We start from the raw sequence: 24837 nt of genomic DNA, 5'->3' as shown, positions 1-24837 counted from the left end.
GATATCACTTACATGTGGAATCTGAAAAATAAAACAAGCTAGTGAATATAACAAAAAAGAAACAGACTCACATTTGTAAAGAACAAACTAGTAGTTACCAGTGGGGAGAGGGAAGAGGAGAGGGGCAAGATAGGGTTAGGGGATTAAGAGGTACAAACTATTATGTGTAAAAAAAATAAGCTATAAGGATATAGTGTACAACACAGGGAATATAGTCAATATTTTATAATAACTATAAATGGAGTATGACCTTTAAAAACTGTAAATAACCATGTTGTACAGCTGAAACTTATGTAACATTGCACATCAACTATACCTCAATTTAAAAATAGATAAATAACTTGTAATTGGATTTTTAGAGTACTTTCCAAATCCTTTCAAAATCTCTGTTTGGAAAGCACAGGTATTAAATGGACTGAGAATCCATTTGGATTTACGCCAAATAAGTCGCACAAAATTAATCTCCCTTATCTTCGTGACTGGTACGCTAAAGAACAGCTTTTGGACAGGACAGCTTTTGGACAGGACAATTGTCATTCAGCAGGATAGGGGGCAGCAGTTTGAATGGCATCCTTGTGGAAAATATGGCTAATGATGAGTAGTCTAGCTGATATTGTGGGCATGTACTTTCTCAAATGCCTGATAATTGTCATGAAACTGGAGGCACAGTAGGTTAGGTATATTGGAGTGGAGTCAGCCTGTCTGGGTTCAGATTTTGGCTTTTCCACAGCACACTTAGTCTTTGAGTAAATTTCTTAGTTTCTCCAAGCCTCAGGTTCTTCATCTTCACTATAAGGATGCCGGTGTGTGGCATCTACCTCCTACAATTGCTGTAAGTGTTAAAGCGGGGTAATGTGTGTACAGTGTTTGCATGGTATATTCCTAAAATGGTATACTATTTAGCAATAAAAGTTACAGATTACTAATACCTCCTCCAACATGGATGAACCTCAAAAATACTATGCTAAGTGAAAGGACTCAAATGTGTCGTATGATTCAATTTAAATGGTATGTGCAAAAAAGGCCAATGTAGGGAGACAGAAAATATACTCTTGGTTGCCTGGGTCTGGAGCTGGACATGGGGATTGACTGCATATGGGCACAAAGGATCTCTTTGGGGTGATGGAAATGTTCTAAAATTAACTTGGTGGTAATCATGCAATTCCGTAAATGTACTAAAAATCATTGAATTTTACACTTAAAACAGGTAATTTTATGTCGTATAAATTAAACCTCGATAAACTGTTTAAAAAAAACCCTAAAAATACTGTTTAGCATAGTCAGTGATTGTTAATGTCTTTTTACTATTAAATTATTTTTAATAGTGTTTATTTTCCATCTTACCTAAAGTGAAAGATTCTGGGGATATGCCATAGGACCCTGTACTTGGCTGTGCTTCATCAGTATTTTGTCAACTGTTTTGGATGAAGACATGCTTTCAAATTTGTGAATGACACGGCTAGGAGGGATAACTAACAGAATAGAAGCCAGAACCAAGATTTGAAATTGTTTTGACAGCCTGAAAAGCTGGGCTAGTACCAGTAAGATGAAATTTAACAAAAATAAATGTAAAGTCTGACACAAGTTGGCTTCCTCAGGCAGGCAAAGGGGTATAAGCAGCTGGCTTCTAAAGTAGCTTTACCCTTATAAAAATGTGTTTGCCTGTTACAAAGAGAGTCCCAGAAAATCTAGGAGGGGATTCAGGCCAAAAGGGAGGCTTCCGATATAAATGGTACATTAGGTTTTTGGTAGATGCTGGAAGGATGCCCATCTGGAGAGTCCATCCTTTATGTTCACATGATGATGATAATGATTATAGTAATGATTTTATTTATAATGATATTATATAAAGTGATAAAATCCAGTGCTTACAATGTCAGAAGCTCTGTATAAAGTACTCTATATACATTATCCCATTTAATACTTATAACAACCCTACAAACAGAGAACATTTTTATCCCATTTTGCACGTGCAAACCTGAGTCTTAGTGAGCCTTAGTTAAATAGTGAGTGATTGGCAGATGCAGTTTTGAAGCAGTCCTAATTCAGGGCCCATATTTTCAACATTAAAGTCTATGATCTGCCTTTAGAATTCCTTATAAACAAGATATAGTTCTTAAACACTATAAAGTAAAAATGCAAAAGCAAAGAGATACATAGCTTATGCCTTTTGCAGGGGGGAATCACAGATGATTTGACCAATAGTAGGATTGGTTTATTTTAGCTCTAATCCTTTGGGAGGGACTAATTTCCATCACTGTATTCTAAACTGTGCTCCATCTAATGAGCTGTGTGAAAATGCTGAGGTGTCACGGGCTATGGCCATTCGAGCAAGAAGACAGTAAACTCAGTAGGAACAGCTGCTTAATAAAAGGCTATTAGTTGGCCAGAAAATAAACAGGAGATGTTGCTGAAACATATAATCTATTTTTAAATTACTTTGAAATCATCTCTTGGGCATTGATAGAGAAGAGGAAGTTTTATAGAAAACACCCTATCTTAGAAGTATGCTTTCAGATATTGTTTGCTATTTTATATTCAATAATCTGAAGAGGGGGGAAAAGGGAGTCAACATGTGTTAATGAAAAATATAAAAGATGATGCGTTGACTTGAAACCCTGTTATTATAAAGAAGAAGGAAATTGCATTGGCACAAAGTCAGAAAGGTACATACTTGGTGTTTTCTTATTTCCAAGGGTGATGATAAACACAGGAGATCTCAGTTAGTCTGAGGTACCATGTAAATCTGGGGATCAGGGAGTTGCAAGTCCACCTTTCAGCTCTTTCACAGAGTGTATGCGTGCCATAAAAGTGACTCTCAAATTAGTTTTTTAAAAATAATGAATGAAAAATTTAAGTTCACTGATACATAGATGTCTTTTCTTATTTAGCACTTAGTTCTATTTAATCATTCATTTTTACTACGTTAAATCATGATCACAGCTTTATCAAGTGGCTTTGATTATTTTTTTCTCTCTCTACCACTAATGGAAACTTATATTAGCTGTGTGTTCTCTCCTTCAGGTCTCCCCTACTTCCCAGCAGGAATTAAGTCCTTGGTCATTTTTTTCCATCTTCCTACTACTTTGGCAACAGTCTATAACTAGAAAGTCCCAACCATTTCAGCATATTTGTTTTGTCTCTCCCTTGAAATATCCAAAAAGAACATACATTTCCTTTTCCTTCTTGAGAAGATTAAAACTAATATTCAAATAATTTTGCCTGCTGTTGCCATTTCCTTTGCTGTTTATCTTTTTGACCCGGGAAACAAGTTAATTTTAAGCCTTCCCCGTTTAATGCAACAAATTAACACGTGCATCATGCGCTTGTAGAAATCCATTCGTGCAAGGACAGCTTTTTCCGTTTTTTTGAGTAACAAGTGACTAGTAACTTACCCTGAACGATCTGTCTCATAATGGTTTTGGAAAATTGGGATTTGGATCAAAGTTTTCTCCTTGTCTAATGGACGTTAATAGAATGGGGAAATGGAGTTTTCTAAAAAGCTCCCGTCGGTAGCATAACATTTGATGATGGTAACTGTCCACGTTCAGGTTATTGCCTTCAAATTCTTAACCTGTAGAAGAAGAAGAAATTTGAAGTGACTGCTGTCAAGACACTCCTCTGAGTACATAACAAAATCCTTTTCAACATTTGAATTTCATCTTCCGTTACTCTAGCGCTGTTAACCTGCTAACCTGATATGACAATAAATACAATTCCATCACTAGATAGTATTGTTTTGGGTACAAATAAGTTGTAGTTTATAAATTGTATCTGCATTAAGAGGAACTCTAAATGGCCTCTGATACTAGATCGGGGTGTAATGCTTGGGCTCCCCTGGAATGCAGTGACCCTTGTAACTGGGTATACCTTGTGCGGGATTGTTGATGTTTATATAAGTTTTTTATTGTCCAAATCACATTTTCGTTTGGATGCAGCTGTAAAGGAATGGATTAGCTTTGATTTCTGATTATTGGTGAACCTTTGACAGTTTAACCATCTTATCAGAATGGGTAAAAATTGACCATTTGGAGGGTGGCTGAACTTAAAGTTACAGCCCTTGTTTTCTCCAAACTATGTTTCATGACATTCCAAGATTATATAAAATAACATTATTAGATTGTTCTGTTTGTTTTTTTAAATCAAGTTATGAGATCATTTCTTTATGTAAATCAGATAAAAACCTTGTTGAAATGATGACTACCAAATGTCTACTACCTTCTTCTCACTTTCTTCTTTTTGGAATTCCACCTGGTGTTTTTTTGTTGGTGAAATTTCTATTTCTAAAAATAGTTTTAGTTTATATAAGCATATCATTTCTGAACCTGACTCCTTTCCCAGCTTATTTGGAAGTAGGCTTATCTTTACCCCAATGCACTGACTTTTACAAGTATTGCCACTACTTGGTAAGGTTTGGGTGAGGTATTGTTTAAACTTAACTTAAAAAAGTAACAACAAGGAAAGTTACATCTTTGTAAAGCAACTTACCTCCTTCTTCTCTCCCTTCCCACCATCCAGCCAACCTACCAACAGACCATCCCTGCATCCATCCATCCATCCATCCATGTACAGTACAAGTATTTGTTGCCAGGGGATTTAGAGATGAAAATACATAATCCTTGTCTTTAAGGAGCTCACAGTCAAAATTATTGCCTAGGATAATATCAGCATTTTTAGGTACTCTTTATCACGGATGACTTCCTTCAAACTAAAATAAAATCTGTATCTGTGTATAATTATAATGCAAATGCATATAAGCACTTAAAAACTTTGTTAGTATTTGGTGAAAGTTTTCCCTCTTTTTCATACAATAGATTCTGTGACGTCAGGAAAGTATAAAAGCCTTTGGCTAGACGTTGCATTGTTATTGATCTCTTTTCTTCTTTGTCATTGTAATTTTAGGAATATATGAGAATTTGTCTTTTATACTTTCTTTTCAGTTTCTAATATACTGTGGGATTTGCCACATTCAGAGAGTTGGAAAGAAACAGTATCAGCCTTTGGCAGTAAATTAGTTTTTGCAAAAGCAAATGTACCAGTAGGTTATATCTGTTCGTGAAAATAAATTTGTAAAGTTAAATTATGACTCAGTACATTTTTAAAACTGCACATTGAGAGTAGGCTTAGCAAACCTGTGGGTCAGCACAGATTAAAAAGACAATTCTAGATTCTCTCTTTTTCCTTCCTTGTATGTACCTTGCCAATTAACACCCTAAAGCAATTAAAATATCTATACTTATCCCTAATACAGATCTACTTTCTTGGGCATTAGCCAAACTGCACATTTTACAATCACTTACCCTTCAAGCACAACTATTGGTAATTATCTAAGATGTTTAGATGCAAAGTCTTAGCAATTAAAAATCTAAGTTCATGTTTGCTGGGAAAATGTGCAAAACAAGTCTGAACTTTCAGAGCTTGCATAGTAGATTCAATGGCAATGCATAGACATCTCCTTGCATTAGTGCATTACCATTCCCTTCAGTTGAAATGGATGCTTACAAGTGAGGAAAGCAACTAACATAATGTTACTTAAATTGAATGTAGGCTCCATTTTTAATAATAGATAGTCTGGAATCATAGATAAAAAGGAATGATAAATAATACAATAGAATCCAAACCATTCATCTTTGCATAGCTCTACAGAGACATGCTGATTTCCATCAAATATTTTCCTGGCATCCAGCCTTGCTTTGTTTTTGCAGTTTTTTTTTTTCCAGTGAGTTCTTATGTTGAAATATTTTCCACATTAGCATGTATTGACTCATTTTCTTTTTGGTGAAATATTGAAATTGCTCAGTTTAACGGATCATCTGGGAGCTTTTGCCAATCTTGAGAGGATAAGAAACTTGTTGAAAATTATTTTTGCCCTCTCAACAAAAGACATTAGATGTTTAAGCATTCTAGAATTTTCATATTGAGTCTAATAGAAGTCACCATAGTGATTAAGGCTGTTCTCAAGCCCCCCCAAGATTTGAGTAACAAAACTGTGAAGTTGCATCATTCATCAGATTTTCCTCACTTGAATGAAATTGAGGGGGAGGGGACCTCTGAAGGAAGGAAGCCCACACTCCTGCACCCACTGTTTATTTTCCCATCCCCTTAAGCTAAACCTTGTCTTCCCTGCTGGATGAAATTTCCCATTTCCTACAGCTGAAATAAAGACAAACACAGAAGTTATTTCTTCGTTTCCAAAGTACCATGTTCTGTGGAGTTGAAGGAGTTTAAAGAGCATCTTCATAGGTCCAGTGTAGGAAGCATTATGTACTCATTTTAGAACCTCCACACTCTAAAATAATGCTGGTTATATCAGTTACTCTCAAGAATGCCTTTTCTACGTGTTGCTAAGTTTTAAAGCTACTTATATAGAGTGTAATGTTTTTGCCTAGACTAAGCCACATATTCAGCTGTTTAGAAAATGATGGAATTTTATCTTTTTTTCCTCCCTCTCCCTTCTTTTCCTTTCTTCCAGCCTTCCACATTTGTTTTTTCTCATTTTCTCTAAGGAATATACCCTCTAAGGACCAAGGAATACTCTAAACAATAGTGGTTCCACCCACGTTGCTGATTTGACCTTTGTTGTAAATAGAACATACGTGTGTATATGTGTGTTAAATACACAGTCTGTCCTGCCATGTTACATATGTTTCTAAACAACAATAGGAAAAGAGTAAATAAGGGAACATGGAAGTCATAATTGATCATATGATATTTTCCTAGGCAAAGGTTGCTGAAGTAGCAGGATTAGGATTATTGTCTTCACCAGGAAAGAAGCCTTCAGCTAACAGCTGCTTAGACAAGAGCATTCTCCACTCTAAAGAAAAGAAAAAGAAAAAGGGAAAAAAGCCTTAATTATCTGCACCAGGGACTTTTTACATCTAAGGAGGTCTTTGTGCTTGTGGCAGACTACACTTCCTCCTGGGCCCACCTTAGCATCAGTGCTACTCACCCCAAGCCCATTGCTATTCTGCTTTGTCTCAGTGCAAGAAACCCTGATGTCCCGTCTCATGGTTTTCTGTATTTTTGATTACCACCTAGGCAGTCTCCAGTCATGCTCAGCTGCCTGCCTAGTTTACCTACGATAGTTTTTGAAGGAGGTGCCCTTAATTCTTTGCTTATGTGCTGCTTGTAAAGTTGCATGGGTTTTCAGTGGTCTACCTCAAATTTGTTTTTCCCGTAAGCCATATTTTTAGTGCATCATTTTGCAAAGAGTGAGGTCTTTCAAAAGCACATATATTCTGATGTGGTGGAAATGCCTGCTTTTTATACTCTTTTACCCTAATACAGAACTCATTTACAGTTTTGTATTTGTGTGCCAGCAACATTATTTATAGAAATGTATAGAAAATAGCTTGAACCCTGGAATATATGTTGTAGTTACAAGTCACTGTATCTACTTTGTATGTTTTAGTAAATGAAAATGGTATTTAGGAGGAAAAATCTCACACTAAAACATGGACATGAATTAAGGATAAAATTAAATTTCACATCACTGATCTAGATACCAAGACATTACCTTCCGTAGTTTATACAAACTTCCTATTAAAAAAATTAAGGACAAAAATTCAGTGCTTCTGGGAGGGTAGGATCTTTCACATGAAGCAAGAAATAAACTTCTTCAGAGCCTCAGTCAACCGACTGATTGATTGATTCTGGAGAATCAATAAAAGAAGCCATGTAAGGGTAGAGATTGTGTCTAATATATGTCTTTTACCCTCCATGCCACCCAGTAAATGGTAGGTATTCAGAAACAACTTATTGTGTTATCAGTAAATCCACACTACATGTATCCATTTACCATTGCCAATAAAAATAAGGTTGGCTCTAAATATTGAAGAACTAAATTATAAAAGAATAACAGATTCAAAAATCTTTCTGCTAGCAGGTCCTCCTTATTAGGAGCCTTAGTTACCAGTGGGTCAACAAATGAAAAAAATATATATGTGTACACACATGTGTTAAAATGTTAACTGTTGTTGCATCCACATGGTGGGCAAATTGGTAGTTATTGCCCTTTTTTAAAATTCTGTGAATGTGTAAGCACTTTCACAATAAAATACTGGGAGAAAGCAGATGCAGTTGCCTATATGTAAGAAAAGACATACTATTATCTCATATCGCTATAGACTCTCTTAGGCTATAAGTAGTTATTCAACTGCATCATTTAGTTTGAACTATCTCATTCAACCTGTCTTTTCCTGTGTGTTTAAAATCCCTCTAATTACAGTTTTAGTATTTATGGCCTCTGATATTTAGTATGACGGAAATGCCTCAAAACACGTGGGTATTCCCCAACTCCAAATCCTTTTGTAAGACTAGAAATTCACTTAAAGAATGAGGAGGTGACTCTTCCTTCACCAAGCAGACTGCCTGTCATGGTTTTATTGCACTCTGGTGCTTTACACTGGGATTCTTTCTGTGATTATCTGCAAATCATTCACAAGTTTTTATTTTATTTTTATTTATTTTATTTATTTTATTTCGTTTGTCTCACAAATGTATACTGTAAGCTTCTCAGACAAGGAGTGTTTTAAGTTTTTGATACCTTATTACCTACCTGTAAATCAGAAAATATGGCAGTTTAGGCTCCATCATGTTGTTTTGGTTTTATTGTTTTTTTTTTTTTTTTTCCCAAAAAAATCTTCAGGCACTCTTGTAATGTTACTCAGCAAAAACTTGATTGAATCCCTGAAGGCAGGGAATGTTGCCTTCTGGGTTTCTAGCATAGTGCCTTGTACATAATAGGTGCTTAATAAATACTGTTTGACTTTGATGCGAGAGATGGCTCATATGCTTTGCAGATATTTTACACGCTTTTAAAATTATAGCACCTCTTTTATAGCATTTGTGAGTCCTTCCTTCTAAATGCATCCCAAATTTCAGAGATTATAGATTCGGATAGTAGGTCTGGTGGCTGGGCTTGGTCATGGAGGCTTATCTCATGTGTTCAGAAACAATCTGAAGGCACTGGAAGTGAGATGCTGCACGCAGTAGAGAATGGGGTATCTTGTTCAGTGCTCCAAGGTGGCAGAATGAGAGAGCAGTTTCTGCTTCCAGGTATATTTGTTTTAAAGATCTCAGAGGTGAGATTAGCCATTCTTTTCCTTTCTGCTTTCCCATATTTCACAGTTACATAGGTGACCATATTGTCCTTAGTAGATATTTTTCCTCTTTGGTAAAATAATTGCAAGGAAGAATCTTAGTCATTTAGCTTATTATTACATTTTCTACTTAGTTTTCTATTTAATTTCCTTTTATGACACTCTGGGCCCTTCTATTTAAGAAACTGCAATAAATGAAGGAGAGGCACGAGGCAGATAAACTTGGATTAGCTGTCTTCCTTGATAATGCTTAGAAAGAACCTCAGGCCGGTACCCTAATTAACAAATCTGAAGTGTGGAGGCGGTTTATAATCCAAACAGTATTGTCTATACTCCTTTCAATCTATCAGGTTTTATAGGAAGATTGTACAAAGACTTGATGGTTATATTGTTACACAGATTTAATTCTATGAACATAAAAAAATTGATTACCCTAGAGGCATTAAGAGAACTGTTTTTACTGATTGAATATTTTACTTGCATAAATGGTAGTTCTTATAAACAACTGCATATTTTACTGTTAGTATCTTACAGTTCTTAAATTGTAAGCATGAATGTTTCATTTTAATTGTTGAATTTCCATCCCCTGCCCCAAATATCAAGATCATTTACAGAGTGTTTTACTTTCTATTGGTACCAAGATGATAAAGTTGCCATCCACATTCAACTTCCAAAAGAACAAGAACTTCTTTCTTGTTCTCTTTTCTTTCTTTTTTCCCCTTATTTAAAAAAAAAAGAAAAGAATATCTGCTCTAAAATGATTCAATGGGGCTACTCTAATAGTCTTATTCTGTTACTCTAATAGAATCTAACCTAGGCTATTCCCAGATGTGGGGATAGTCTACATGTCAAAAAATACCATTCTTTAGGAGGTAAGGTGATGAGGTAACAGTTTTGCTGTCCTGAAACCTCAAAGCTGGAGGATGCCTGAGAGACATTCTAGTCTCTAGCCTCCCTCACTTTACACAGACCACACAGGGATCTAGTTGATATCTTCTCATCAACAGGAAATCCCATCTTCAGAATCCTCATTCAGTGATTTCTGCCACTAGAGTTTCATTGTTGGCTTGAGTAATTAGTGTTGGTTAGTGATTATGGAAGAGACTGCTGGTTGCCAACCAATATCCATTCTTCCTTTGTTACTTAATAACAGAACACCAGTATTATTTAGAGCAGCAATGTGCCCAGATAAAATGTTGTAATTTTTATTACATGTAACTAAGTTTTGTCCAGTTATATACAAGCAGAAATATTTGGGAGGACTTCCAAGAGGTCTCTTCAAGGGGAGATGTTTTAGCTGGGAATTGAGATTTCTTGTCCTCCACTGCACTTCCTTCTTTCTGCTGCCTGGAAAACAGGCTTGATGGCTGGAGCTTTTGTAGCTACCTTGAACCATGTGGTGATCTTGACTAATGTAACAAGCTAGAATAGTGGAGGAAAATTATAGAAGCAGCCTCGGTTCTTAATTGAAGACTATGGGACTGCAATACCAGCCCTGTATGGCTTATTAAGATTCTTTCCCTTCAAGTGAGAAATGAGTTTCTTTCACCTGAACTATTATTATTGGGTTAACCAAAAAGTTCGTTCATTTTTTTTTTTCCCTAAGATGGCGCTAATAGCGCTTTGCTGTCTTTAACTTCATTCAAAGCAATTTTGTTAGATTGTATTGTGACAGCTGTCATATCAGCGTTCATTTTAAAAAACTTATCAAAATTGGTGAACTTTTGTGTAGCCATTTTAATATTGAAGATGGAAGGAAAAAACCAACATTTTCAGCATATTATGCTTTATTATTTCAAGAAAGGTAAAAACACAACTGAAACACAAAAAAAGATTTACACAGTGTATGGAGAAGGTGCTGTGACTGATCGAACGTATCAAAAGTGGTTTGCGAAGTTTCGTGCTGGAGATTTCTCGCTGGACGATGCTCAACGGTTTGGTAGACCAGTTGAAATTGATAGCAATCAAATCGAGACGTTAATTGAGAACAGTCAACTTTATACCATGCGGGAGACAGCCGACATACTGAAAATATCCAAATCAAGCACTGAAAATCATTTGCACCAGGTCAGTTATATTCATAGCTTTGATGTTTGGGTTCCATATAAGTTAAGTGAAAAAACCCTCTTCGCCATATTTCCACACGCAATTCTCTACTGAAACGTAACAAAAATATTCCGTTTTTAAAACAAATTGTGATGAATGATGAAAAGTGGATATTGTACAATAATGTGGAATGGAAGAAATCATGCGGCAAGTGAAATGAACCACCCCTACCACACCAAAGGCTGGTCTTCATCCGAAGAGGGTGATGTTGTGTATATGGTGGGATTAGAAGGGAGTCCTCTATTATGAGCTCCTCCCGGAAAACCAAATGATTAATTCCAACAAGTACTGCTCCCAGTTAGACCAACTGAAAGCAGCACTCGATGAAAAGCATCCGGAATTAGTCAACAGAAAATGCGTAATCTTCCATCAGGATAACACAAGACCGCATGTTTCTTTGGTGACCAGGCAAAAACTGTTACAGCTTGGCTGGGAAGCTCTGATTCATCTGCCATATTCACCAGACATTGCACCTTAGGATTTCCATCTGTTTCGGTCTTTACAAAATTCTCTTAATGGAAAAGATTTTGGTTCCCTGGAAGACTGTAAAAGGCACCGGGAACAGTCCTTTCCTCAAAAAGATAAAAAGTTTTGGGAAGATAGAATTATGAAGTTGCCTGGAAAATGGCACAAGGTAGTGGAACAAAAGGGTGAATATGTTGTTCAATAAAGTTCTTGGTGAAAATGAAAAATGTGTCTCTTATTTTTACCTTAAAACTGAAGGAACTTTTTGGCCAACCCAGTATTTTTATTTTCCTCCCACATGTAGTTGAATCAATTTCTCTAAAGTTTCAAATGAATGATGCTAAGAGAAGTGGAATTCCCATAGGTTAGGGAGGCATTTTAATAAACACTGTCCTAATCCCAGGAACTCCCAAAGAAATTGATGATACTGGAAGAGTTGCTTGATTTCTCTATATTTTACTTTTCTTACATGAAAAATAGAAGCAATGATAATAGCCCTGTTACTTCTTCATATTGTGATAACGTGGTAGTTCTTGAAAAAGTATAAAATACTATTTATATGCAATATGCTTCCCATTAATAATATTCTCTTGATCTAAAGCAAGGTTTCTTAACTGAAAGTCTGTGAATTCCTTGATATTTTATGAAAAACTGTAATTGTGGATACAATTTTTTTTTCCTAGGGAGAAAGTCCTTTAAATCCTCAGCAGAATCTAGACGTCAGAGACAGTGTCCAAAATGGGAAGATGATATTTATCTAGAAAAAGGCCCTTTCTGTTGTAGAGCAGTTACAAAATATTATTTGCAAGCCTACCTTCAACATCATAATCATCATTTAGTAACCATCTCTGAATGGCTAAAATTGACAGTCCTTCAAGTTCTCATTTCTAACACCACTTCCTCCCCAAAGCATTTTTTAAAGTGTCAGGTAGGAAATAATCTTTCCCTTTTCTAGATTCCCATTGGACTTTCATAAATACTCTTTTAAAAAGCGTATCTATGGGTTTTATACTTCTCTACTGGACTTCAAATTCCTGAAAAGCAAGTATTAAGTCTAGACTTGTATTAAATCCCTAGCCAGTTAATCCTATTACTTATCATATGCTTGTTGGATGAATAAATTCCTTAGCACATTTGCTTATTTTAGTGGTGTATACAGTACAGTTTTATAAAGCCCTGGTCTAAAATATAGGAAACTTCAGCCTCAAAAGTAATTTAAAAGGAAGGGTTTCAAATTGGATCCAGAGTTCAGCCACTGGAACATGGCCCAGAAAGGGAGCAGATGGTGGTCCGCAGTGCACGGCTGCAGTGCACATCCTGTCACTTGGTCTGCGGTCCCTTACTATGCACATGACAGTAGGAGTGAGATTTGTGCTTGGCTTTGCTCAGAGAAGTTAGGTTTAAAAAGATACAAATGCCTTTCTACCTAGGAGATACCATTTGTTACCATACTATACTTTCTGTGTAGTAGGTATAAAACAAAGGAAAGTTAATCAATTTTTTCCTTTAGACACAAACTCAGCTTTTTCGTGCCATCTGAAAATATATTGGCACTACAAAATTGTACCAGTAAGAAAGCCATTTGTTCTTGATGACATCTGAAATTTTGGTTAAATTATACTTGGTTGCTTTTAATCAGCTCATTTAATTTTTCTTGGGTTATTAGACATTCTAGGAGAAACCCTGTTTGGGGACTTTAGGAGGCTTAAGAATAATTCTCTTCTTTACTTACAAAGTTCAGAATTAATTGAGAAACACACTTAGCAGTCAGACTGATAGAAATAAAAATAAACCTTTATTACTGATAAAGTTAAAAACATGGCATACATTTGTTGACAAGTAGAGTACTAATAATTTACCCCTGAATTAAACAGATTTATTCACCCAGTTATATGCACACCTGGACTGCTTTAGTGTCCTGGGCCCCTTCTCAAAGGGACAGGCTCTGTGCTGCGTGGTCAGAGGACAGAACAGAAAACACCTTTTCTGAAGGTAGGGGCTGCCAAAGTAAGAATAGAGGAGGAAACTGATAAACTTATGTTCTGCTCCTTCTAATCTCATGGGCAAAGTCCAGGAGTGTTACTCTGCCATTGCCCATCCAAATGGGAACTTGTTCCTGGGTACTGAGTGTTCCCTCTTCTTACATATGTATTTCATAGTGTTCCTCTGATACTGTTTCTTGCCATCATTTTCTTCTCACCAGTTATAGAAAAACTTCTATGAACACTCATCCCTGATTAAATCGCATGTAAAATCCTTAGCTTGACACACATGATCCCTGTGAACTGGCCTCAGAGCATCTGAAATCTATATCCCGCAGTTTGTATTCCCCTAACATTTCACTTTCCAAATGACTTAGCTCATTAGCTTGTCTTTGGAAAATCGAGAATTTGGTACATTTCATATCTGCTGTCGGTGATTCTGCCATTGACACATGCAGTGAACACTTTAATGCCCTTTGTCCGTGAGTGTACACAGGTAGAAACCTAAGCCATTTTAGTAAGAAGGGATTTGGAAGATGGAGTGGGGTTATTCTCACAAGACCCAGGTAAAGTTAGGCCAGCACTGTGGAATATAAAAATTTCACATATTTTCTATTAATGTTGCTTTTTAGTGATTACTTCTTTATATTTTTCTGATATTTCCTACTCTGATGAATACCGAAGAGCTAAAATTTGTTATTCTCTATCTTAGGACTCTTTTTTTTTTTTTTAATTTTTGCAGAGTTCTTGAAAGAATCTCTAATTATTTAATTTACTTATTGATTGCTTATCTGCTGTCTGTCTCCCTCCCCAGGGATAATAACTCTGTAATTGTTGCCATCCATTTGTGTGGCTGAATGTGGCTAAAACCAGCTCACTGATTTGCACCCAATAGATAATAAGGATGAGTTGAATGAATCATTTCACTTACTCACTTGTTCATTTACTTGTTCTCTCTTCCTCTCTCTATCCCACAAATAACCACTTGTCCTTTGAATTAGAAACAGACAAAATAATTTTAAATGCCCCATTGGAATATAGTAAGTCAATGTTAGGAAAAATTATTTAGATCGTGAGGTACTAATAAGTAACCAGTTCACTGAATATTTCCATCTTTTTTCTATTTTCTATTTTTTATTTTTATATATGTTATCACAAATACATGTGAATACTTATACATGGAATTTGATAGGTGCTTAGTAAATACTGATTGCATTTTTGGCAATAAAGTTTCAGTTTTATGCCTCTTCTGTTCCTGGCAGGTATTACAGCTCATTCTCTAGCCCCCAGAGATGCTTTCTTGCACAGTTTCAGGAAGTAATTCACATCATATCCTATGTGAATGACACCTAGAGATGTGTGGCCTGACATCCCAGCCAGCTCTCAGGGCTCATAGGCCCTCAGTCGTCAGCTTAACCTTGCTACTTTGTCTTGGCATTTTTTTTTTTTTTCCTCTCAAGCTCTGCTGTACACATGTGCATACATGTAATTTTGGTGTATTTCTTTTATTCTTTTAACCAGCATTTTTATGACTCTTAAAGGAGGTGTTTTAGCCCACCATGTTTCTAGAACTTCTCCTTCATTTTGCAGATGAAAAAAGAACTTCCCAGAAAAGTCAACTTACTTACCTGAGTATACTTGACTACTAAACAACCAAGATAGAATGCTGGTGTCCGAATCTGATGTGAAAGCTCTTTCATAAAATTTAATGACTATGCTTTTATTATTATTACTCCTGTCATTTTAATACCCATGACTGAATTGTCAAATGATATAAGAACCTGATGAAAACCATATTGTTGCATGGCTTTGTAACTGCCACTCATGTTAAAAAATCATTAATTCTTTAAACGTTTACAGAGCTACACCACTGAGCTAAATGCTGGGTTAACAAAATTGAACAGGACGTCATAGCTCTTTTGAGGAGGTCATATTCTAGTAGACAAAATAGTTGTATCACCAGATGATTACAGAGCAGTGTGCCTGAGGATCATGTGAGCGCAAAGACGACAGTGATACTGTCCTGGGGGGTGGGGGAGGAGGAAGAATGGGTTCAGAAATGCTTCATCCTGAAATAGTTCTTTTTAGATTAATGAATGTATTGGATAGAGGGATAAATAGATGGATAGTTACATGATGAAGATAGTTACTATCATTATCACTGTTATATAGAAAGTCAGGCGCAGAGAAGTTAAGTAACTTGTTCAAGCTCACGCAGTTAGTAAGTGGAATATCTAGGCTACCAGGCTTTCTGACTCCAGAGTGTTCACCCTTGCACTTTGATAGTTAGAACTACCTCTAAAAGACTAGAAGTACTTCCTCATGAAGGGGTTTCGGGTAGAGTGGCATTACAGACAAAGAGAGAATATATTTGCATGGAGGGGAAAAATAGCGTGAAGTTTTTAAGGAAGGAAGAGGAAAAAAATACTAGTTGATGAATGGAATAGAAAGCACAGATCATTGAGGGAGGCGGTCATTAGAGTGGGGACCAGGTATGAATTGGTTGTGTTTAGGTTTGACCAGGTAGTTGATAGGGTCCTTTGAAGCATTTTAAACAGGAGGATAATGTTTACATTTCTGTTTTGGAAAGGGCACGCTGACATCACTGTGGAGAACGGATTTCAACCAGGGCTTTTCATTTTTTATTCATTTTCAGGTGAAAAATGCTACAGCAAAACAGAGTGGTTTAGAGATCAATAAATGGCACAATTTAAAATGTCTGAAAGGAACTCTTCGGCTCCTAAATATAGAGTGCATTCTGCAGAAGCTGAAAGTGACCCTAATCTGATAAGTGTAGTATTTTTAGCATTTACAGATATGAAGGGGGGATGTCTCATTATTCAACTTAAGACATCACTAAGAAGAGTGATATCCAGATTTATCGGGACAATTTCCCTCTTGCCCTCAAAAACAATGGTTAATTTTATATTTTTCTTCCCACCTTTATATGTTCCGGAGCTGGTAATAAATTTTCATGAAGAGCTTGATGAGTTATCATTGGCCTCTGTTTCTGAGAAAACGTGCAGAAATTTCCTGATGGCATCCATTAGCACCACTTTGATGTTGTGTGAGAGGGTAGAGTGAGAAGGTTGGGATCCTTTAAGAAAATAAATTGACAAATTACTGAGGTCAAAGAATCCAGGTATTTTGTAACCATGGTTGTGAAAATTAAGTCAAGGTTCATCAATGTGTGCCAAAATGAGCAGGTGAAAGCTGTTTGAGAAAATGACGTATAGAAGTATTCTCCAAATATTACTTACTAGTTACAAAAGTAAAATGATACCTTTACATTTATAATGGAGAAATCTGGAGATCAAACTTAATACCACCAGTAACAGGATAAACTGACAATACCTACCTCCCAACACAGTGCACCGAGAACTCAGTGTCACCTAACCAGAGAGAATGTAGTAAGTGATAGTTTTTTATCAGTGTTAGGCTCCTTGGATTCCTTACTCTCATTACGCTCCTTGGATTCCTTACTCTCATATAGGTGAAAGTCATTGTTCTTTGGAAAAACATTGTTTGGTGAACTATTGCATTATACACGTTAAATATTTTACAGTTTTATGTGTCAATGATACCTCAGTAATGCTGAAAAAAAAAATTTGGCGAGTTCTTAAAGTGACTTAAGGGTTAAGTGTTAGGACGTCTGCTACTTTCAAATGATTCAGGAAAAAAATGAATATAAAAGAGAGAAGGAAGAAGGGAAGGAGAGAGAAGAGCGACTAAAAACAGAAAGCAGTCATCAAAATGTTTACATTAGTTCTAGGTCAAAAATATAAGGGTATTATTGAATGTACCATTCTTTCAACTTTCCTCTAAGTTTGAAATAGCGCAAAAAAAAAAAAAAAATTGGGGCAGATGGAAGTCCAGATGATCAAGTTGAAAAATAGTGCTCTATAATCTTATCCAAAATTATTACATTTTGTATGTTATTTTAGATCAACCCTACCCACCAATTCTGAGGTTTAATACATTTGCTTTATTTGTATCAGCCTGTTTTAAAATTTCAAACTTTAGAACTGTTGGTTTACTGTAGGCAAACATAGTTAAGAACATTTTCTGTTATGAACATGATTAGAAGAGGAAAAAAAAAATGTCAACAGTGAAAAATAAAAGTTCTACATAATAAAGTTTAAAAAAAAAAACCCCAAATCTGCCATTTATGAGCTATGAGCCCTTGGACAACTTACTCATATCTCTGGTTCTCAGTGTCTTCATCTATGAAACAGGAATAGTAAAAACACCTAACTCATAGGGTTGCGGTGAAGATTCAATTAATCCATGTAAAGTGCATCGCGGTTTCTGACACATAATAAACTCTCAAAATAATGATGGGCCGTGGCAGAAAAAAACGTGTGTCTCTGGACAAAAGTCATCCTCCTGCTGTACTGTTCACTGCTCAGAATAAATCTGTAATATCCCCCACGCCATAAAATTACGTACTGTTTTCAAATTGCAGAGTCTCAAATAATCACTTAGCATAAGAACAGATATATACTTTTAAGATACATATGATTATGTGGCTATATCATATAGATTACGTAAACTTTAGATTCCTAGAATTAAAGGTTGCTTTCCTTACATTTGTCGTTTGCTAGTAGTGTTTCTACATCATACAGATACAGAGGATAGAAGGGTATGAATTTAAAAAGAAGTTTCCCTGAAAACAGCTTGTAAAATTTCTAGAGAGAATCTCGAGCTCTCTCTTAATCTTTGATTTACGTGTGTTCTAAAATTGTCTACTCCTATGTATCTGGGAATCAGTCCATTTTGGAAAAAAAACTTTAACCCATTTTCTCAAAACAGGTATGAAGGAAAGCAGGCATCTTATTCTCCTTTTCTTTGATCCATAAAATATAAGAATAGTTTTAGCCCATTCTAATCAGACACTCACTTTTTTCCTAAAGTAACATTGGTCATCTTACCAAGTACAGAACTTTTTGGATTTTGCTCTGCTTCTGCCAGTCTCCATCCTATGGGTACCTTTTTCTCATCTTGTTCCAGCTGCAGCAGATCTAAGGGGAAACAGTTTCCCTTTAAGAAACAAAGGTGAGCTGTGACTCACCTCATGTAAATGCCAGAACAAGGCTTTCTGCAGTTGATGGAAGGGATGCCAAAGAATAAAATGAAAAGCTCCTGCCATCTACCTAGCGCCTACCCTCCCTGGAGCCAACAGAAGAGCCCAGCACTAGAGCTGGAGTCATTAGTGATAAAGCTGATTATAAATAATAATAACCTTAGTGGATGATGAGAAATGCAGTAAACTTTTTCTGAGCCAGACGGGATGATGTAGGGGATACCATATAAATGCATGAAGTTTGTAAAGAAAGCAAATGCTGAGAGATTTGATTTCTCTCCCCCATAATTTAAATGGACAATGAATTTAGTAGGTGCTTAATACATTGTTGTTGAATGAGTAAACAAAAGAGGTCTTACAACTGAGTTCCTAAGGAAAGTCCATGAATTGAAGCATATTTGAGGCATATTTAATCCCAACTCTGTATTAAAAGTGTATCTATTTCAGGAGTGAAATCACATTCCCGAAATGGGAACTTACAAAAGGATACCCATCTGTTTAGGGGGAATCGCAGAGATAGAAAGAAAAAAATATGTGTGGAATTACACGGCCGTCCACTTGCCATAGACTTGTGTTCATTGGTTTCCATGGTGGGGGGGGGGCGGGAGAGGGTAACAGAGCTGGGTTGAGATTCATTTTTCTCAGTTCTATTTGGTTTTGTGAGAAGCAGGAGGAGGGAGCCGAGGGCCATATTGGGTGCTTGTGCTGACTTGACTTTTTTACTTCGTCATGCCACTAGCCATTTGTTCTAAGGCCCACGTTTGTTTGCACTAATAGACTTGGAATTACAGTATTTTCTCAGCTTTTGGACTAGCTTCTTGTACTGAATATTGTAATTTTTGTGAAAGCATACTGGAAAGTCTAAAGTAACGTTCAAGGCAAAACAGTCCATTTGCTACTGCAGCTATATTTAGAGCAACACCATTTAAACTTGGTCAGTTTTTCATCTTAGCTCTGAATTCTAACTGTGAGGACTCCATCAAGATTCCTTTGGGTCAGGGTTTCTCAGATGTGGGACAGATCATTTTGAGGGAGGGGATGCCCGGTGCATTGCAGGCTGTTTAGCAGTATCTCTGTCCACCAGATGCCACTTACCCCCCTCCCCTGAGTTGTGACAATCAAAAACTAGTCTTTTAAAACTTCCCGTTTTTGTTGGAAGAAAAATCAGAATCTTCTGAGGAAAAGAATTTTTGTTCTCAAATGGTAAGAAAATCAGTATGTGTTCTTTGGCCAGTGTAATGAGGATAAATCAGTTCTACCCCTAAAAGTAAATGAGCAATACCACTTGCAAAACCATTTGTCTACAGTTTGTCTCTCTTCCTCTCTCTCTTTCCTTATCTTTCTCCACACACACGTGTGCACACACACATACACACACACATAAACACATAGGCACATGCGTTCACACCTTAAATTAACAGACATTTTTTGCTAACGATAGCTCCAAACTTCTGAGCAGTTAGTGGTAGATAAATATTGAGGCATACTGCATTTTAATCTAGCTTATAGGTCAATTTGATGTCATTGTGGCATAATTTTCAAAATGGGCTATTTTCTCTACAGATTGTTTTAACTTTGTGACCCTGGTCTCAGTGCATTACTGTTACAACAGTCTGATTACTTCCTGGAAAATGAATATGGCTACACACTTTCTCGTGTGGATCCATACTTGCGGCTTGTTTCTTGATTAATTTCTTATGGACTCCATCACTTTCAGTTAGAAAAGGAAGTCCAGTCAAGCTGCTTAGATTGTCATTCCAGTGGGTGCCCTGGGCAGTGATTTCTGAACCGTCCGTTCCTTTGAAATTTTGTTCTCAGCTGGAGAAATGTCATTTGTCTCAGCTTTTGGCTCTGACTTTTAGTGAGAGAGGCAAGGAATAGGAAGTATGAATACTTTCTAGAAGAAGCAATGAGCACTTATATGCACATCAAGCGACTTACTGCTGAAGATTCCAAAGCATTAAAAAATATTGATTAAGCCTCAACCTGTTGGGAAATTACTGTCATAACTTTCATTTTTCCCCTAGACTTGCTGAAGCTCAGAACTGTATTTAAGTTGCTGAATCTTGTGTTGTGGCCAGAAAAAGACCTCAGGGGCCCCATTCCCCAGGTCCTTATTAGCCTTGACAAGAGTGTTGTTAAAAATGTAGATTGTTGACAATTCCAAAGAGATGCACTTTCTTGGAGTTTCCACATAAAGTCTAAAACAATCACTGTATATTTTTGGCTTCCAAAATACATTCTGGGGTAATATATCAGGTCCTACTGTATTTATGAAGACAGTCTCTTTTGTTTGCAGTTACTAATCATTTTGGTCATTTTCTCCCTCTCTTTGCTATATTTATTTTGCCATTAATGTTGGCTTTGACCTTAAAATAAAAAAAAAAAAAAACAGACATTTCCCAGATTTAGGCTTTTATTTTAAACCATATTTTAAATGGTATGTCTCAGGGGAGTAATGTATGAAGAATTGATGGAAGTTAGAGATTTTTAGTTGGTAATTATCACCTACCATTAGAAACAAGTGCAAATCACATGATGTCAAAGTGAATCTATCACATACCATAATCAAAGATGAATCAAAGTAATTACCAGGCAAAGAGAGATTGAATACAACTTAAAACCAATTAAACTATTTATTTTGACTGTACCACTGAATAAACAGTTTGTATTTTAATTTGCTCCTGTTTTCATTTGCTTCAGCAATGTGTTTGCTAATATAACTGAGACGCACAATTGCTATTTAATTAACCTGTTTTTGTCAGCACCTCACATGAGCCACGTGAAGTAGATGTGCCAAAGTCTCAATAATAATGAGCCAGATAAAAATAACAAACATGAAATTTGTGCCAGTCATTTTACGTTACGCCAATTTGCAAGAATACCCAAAGAAATTTTTTTTAAAATGGGTTATTTTAAAGAAACTGGATTGAAAATAGTTGCAAAAACAAACGTATTGAACCAACACAAAATTACTCAAAAGTTCGGTGAATTTTTTTAAGTTTAATTATACTGTTTCATCATCCCTCACTTTGTATATTGTTACTATTAGCTATTGATAGTAAGTCTACTTGAGACCTTGTATATCTAGTTTGAAATGAGTTGGTAATGGACACAGAAAGATCTGGTAGCATGCATCTTTTGCAAAATCTTGTGTCCTTTGGGTGAGTTAGTTTTCTAGTTATTCAGTAAAACATCAGAAAAGTGTGGATCCATTTTTCTGTGATTCCCTGAGACCAGTATCAAAACCCTAGGACAGTTTGGATTGTCTTGACCTTGACGATACATATTTTCCCACAAAAGATGGCGTGACTGACAATGTGAAGAGAAACCCTATCTTTCTTTACTTTGGATAGTAAGAGTGTAAGAAAGTAAGATGGAATAATCCCATTTAAATATAAAAAGACTCTTTCCCCACAAATCAAAGTATCTGGTGATTGACACCATGAAGACAAAACATTTTGACCAGACTTTTGGCTCTTCATCCAGATGTTTTACTCTCAGGCAGAAATAGTTTGTGTAGAAATAGCCAAAACCATTTTCTGGCCGGCCTTTTTTTTTTCCTTTTACACATTTATAATTTACTCACATAGATCATACTGCCTCTAGTTCTCTAAAACAGCTGCGTATTAGCCAATTTCTCATGGGGCCCTCAAAGGTAACAGAGACCTCCCAATTGAGGACAGTTAAAAAAAAAAAAAAGCATACCTTTATTTCATTCCTGTTCCTCAGGTCGCTGCTATGAAGTGTAAACACTATTCTATCGGAGATCCACTTTCTAGCTCTTAGAACAGTAGTAGACTGTCTTATCTGCAAGAGTCCTCAGAGATCTGGACCAAGGCCCCACTGTACAGATGAGAAAAACAAGGCTCAGAGAGGTGCAGTCATATTATAGGTCATCCGATTTTTGTAGCAAGATGAGCATAAGAACTCAGGTTTTCTCTCCTCCCAACATCTGCCCTGTCTTTATCACACAGGCCTATTAATTATAAGCAGCTTTTTGTGTGTGTTGGAACTTTAAATTATCACATGGGTGCCTTAATCACAGCCTTTGATGAGTGACACAAGAGATGAGTCTCCTTTCTCTGAAATGGAAAGTCTTACATCTCTAACCCACACTTGCTTAACTAAGGTCAAATTTACATAAGCAAATATCTTCAAGGGCTGGCAGGTAGCGTATATGAGCAAAAGCAGGAGTTGGCACAGGTTTGGTAAAGTGCAGAACACATGTTCTGTTTAAAAATGTTCACATTCAAATTCTAAAATCTCTCTCTTGCCGAACCAAGCATGTCCACAGGCTACTAGTTTGCGACTCCTGACTGTATCACCATGCAGACAGAGTAAAGAAGAGTGTTCTTTCAGTTACACAAGCGGAATCAATATTACCAGTTCCTTTTTGAATACTTGGTGTCCTGAGTTCCATGCCAGACCCTCTGCTTTGAATGCCCTGGACTTCTAGGACTCTATGCTTCTAGAAGCATATATTTGGAGACATAAAATGCCCCCAGAGAGACTATCTTGAGTCTAACCAGTCTCCCCAAAGTTTAGATCTGCAAAGAATATACGCACACATGTCCCATATAATCCAGAGGGGAAATGCTGCAGCCTGTAAGCTTCCTGGGAGCTGCAAGTAGCCCTAACAGACAAACCAAATCACAGGGCAAACCCACCATATATACCGAACAACCAGTGTAATTGTATTCTGTAGTTGAGGAATTACATACATTGCCCATTGGGAAGGAAGCCTTAATCTCTACCCCACCCCTTGAAACCTATAAACAGCTGTGCGAGTCTCCGCATATCTTTGAAAGGTTGAACACATTTGATCGGGGAACCAAGTTGATTTCCTAATCAGGTTCGATGTGAGCAGAGCCAGTTAGAGATGTGTGTGATTCTCCCAGTGTGCGTCTTTGATTCATGCGCTAATTATGTCGATCCTTTGGGGAACACAGCCACGAAGCTGGGTCCTCCTTGATTAATGCTGGCGGAGAGCCATGCAGTGCACAGCGGAGAGCAGTTCAGCATCTCTAGTCCCAGATGAGAATATGGTCCCATTATCTCCCAGCTGCCTAAGCAATCCATAAGGGCCTGTTCTGCGTGGATGATCAGCGTAGTGGAAGCAGGGACTTGCTGAGAGCTGAAATCTCTGTTTGATTTGCTGTAACATGTAAAGCGAAACTGGGACATTTTACTTTGCAGTCTGTAAGTACCAGGTTTTTCTCTCCCCCTCTTCCTCCCTACAGCTCCATGTGAATGTGACTTTGCAAGCTGCATTTGATTTTCTGTTCCATCGCTCTTTGTTGAATCAAGCTGGTGAGACAGAGTGTAATCTGTTTAGAGCTTGCTGTTTCTGTCAGATCTCTTTTATAATTGATTCATGCAAGGAAATAAGAGACCTTTTAGAATGCTTTTATAGAAGTTAAAAATTATTGGCTTTGTTTGAAATTTGGAAGCATGGGTGCATTGTCTGTGGTGCTCAGCATGGCTAGAGCATATATTTATCGTCTGTATCTTTGGCCATTGCCAGAAAAATGTAAGTAGAAGTAATGCATATATGTAAAGAGATCATCTTACTTGCATTTCTGTATAGAAGAAGCTTGTGTCAGTGTTTCCAGAATTTATTTAAGATAGTTTATTTTATGGCTCTCTCCTGCTAATAAGAAATGCAGAAACAGGAAAGTTTCTCTTGTTTTTCAGTTGCATGCTATTTAGAAACTTTGCCAGGGGTGGGGGTAACTATTAGGAATATTTGCAAACATAAAGTATATGTCTCTTTTTTCATTCTGAGGGATGGTATTGAAAAATAAGAGCCTACGTTTAGCCCATTTTTGCTTTTGAATGCACTACTTTTTATGGAGATGTGAAATTTAAAAAAGCAAAAATTATCAGTTCAGCTCTGGGTTCATTTATCTTTCATATGTCTCCAAATGCAACCTATCAAATTAGTACTTGTTATCTATGCAAGATGAATTCATCTTAAAAATGGTATTAGAAATTAATATTGTTAATAATGTTTGCATGGTGTCTTTCAAATGATCAATGGCTTAGTGAAATTAAAGATCGTTATCACTGTGGAAAAGGATATACGGATTTTTGGTCT

General features: G+C 36.6%; 1 protein-coding gene across 8 annotated transcripts in view; it reads left to right on the top strand.

Annotated features, from left to right (window-relative positions):
• The window catches only part of CNTN4 (contactin 4), a 956080-nt gene that overhangs the window by 385705 nt on the left and 545538 nt on the right, over positions 1-24837 (top strand). The window contains exon 1 of one of the 8 annotated variants that reach the window (XM_068558507.1): positions 23795-23939. The exons of 5 other annotated variants lie outside the window; for them this stretch is intronic. The gene's annotated coding sequence lies outside the window, so the exon portion shown is untranslated. Of the gene's footprint in view, positions 1-23794; positions 23940-24015; positions 24051-24235; positions 24271-24837 lie in introns of those variants that run through there. 2 more of the 8 variants (XM_068558512.1, XM_068558513.1) reach the window with 2 other exon arrangements.

The sequence above is a fragment of the Eschrichtius robustus genome, chromosome 12, assembly GCF_028021215.1.
Source record: "Eschrichtius robustus isolate mEscRob2 chromosome 12, mEscRob2.pri, whole genome shotgun sequence".
NCBI lineage: Eukaryota > Metazoa > Chordata > Mammalia > Artiodactyla > Eschrichtiidae > Eschrichtius > Eschrichtius robustus.
Note: the sequence above shows the minus strand (reverse complement) of the source record. Positions and strands in the feature narration are given on the sequence as shown.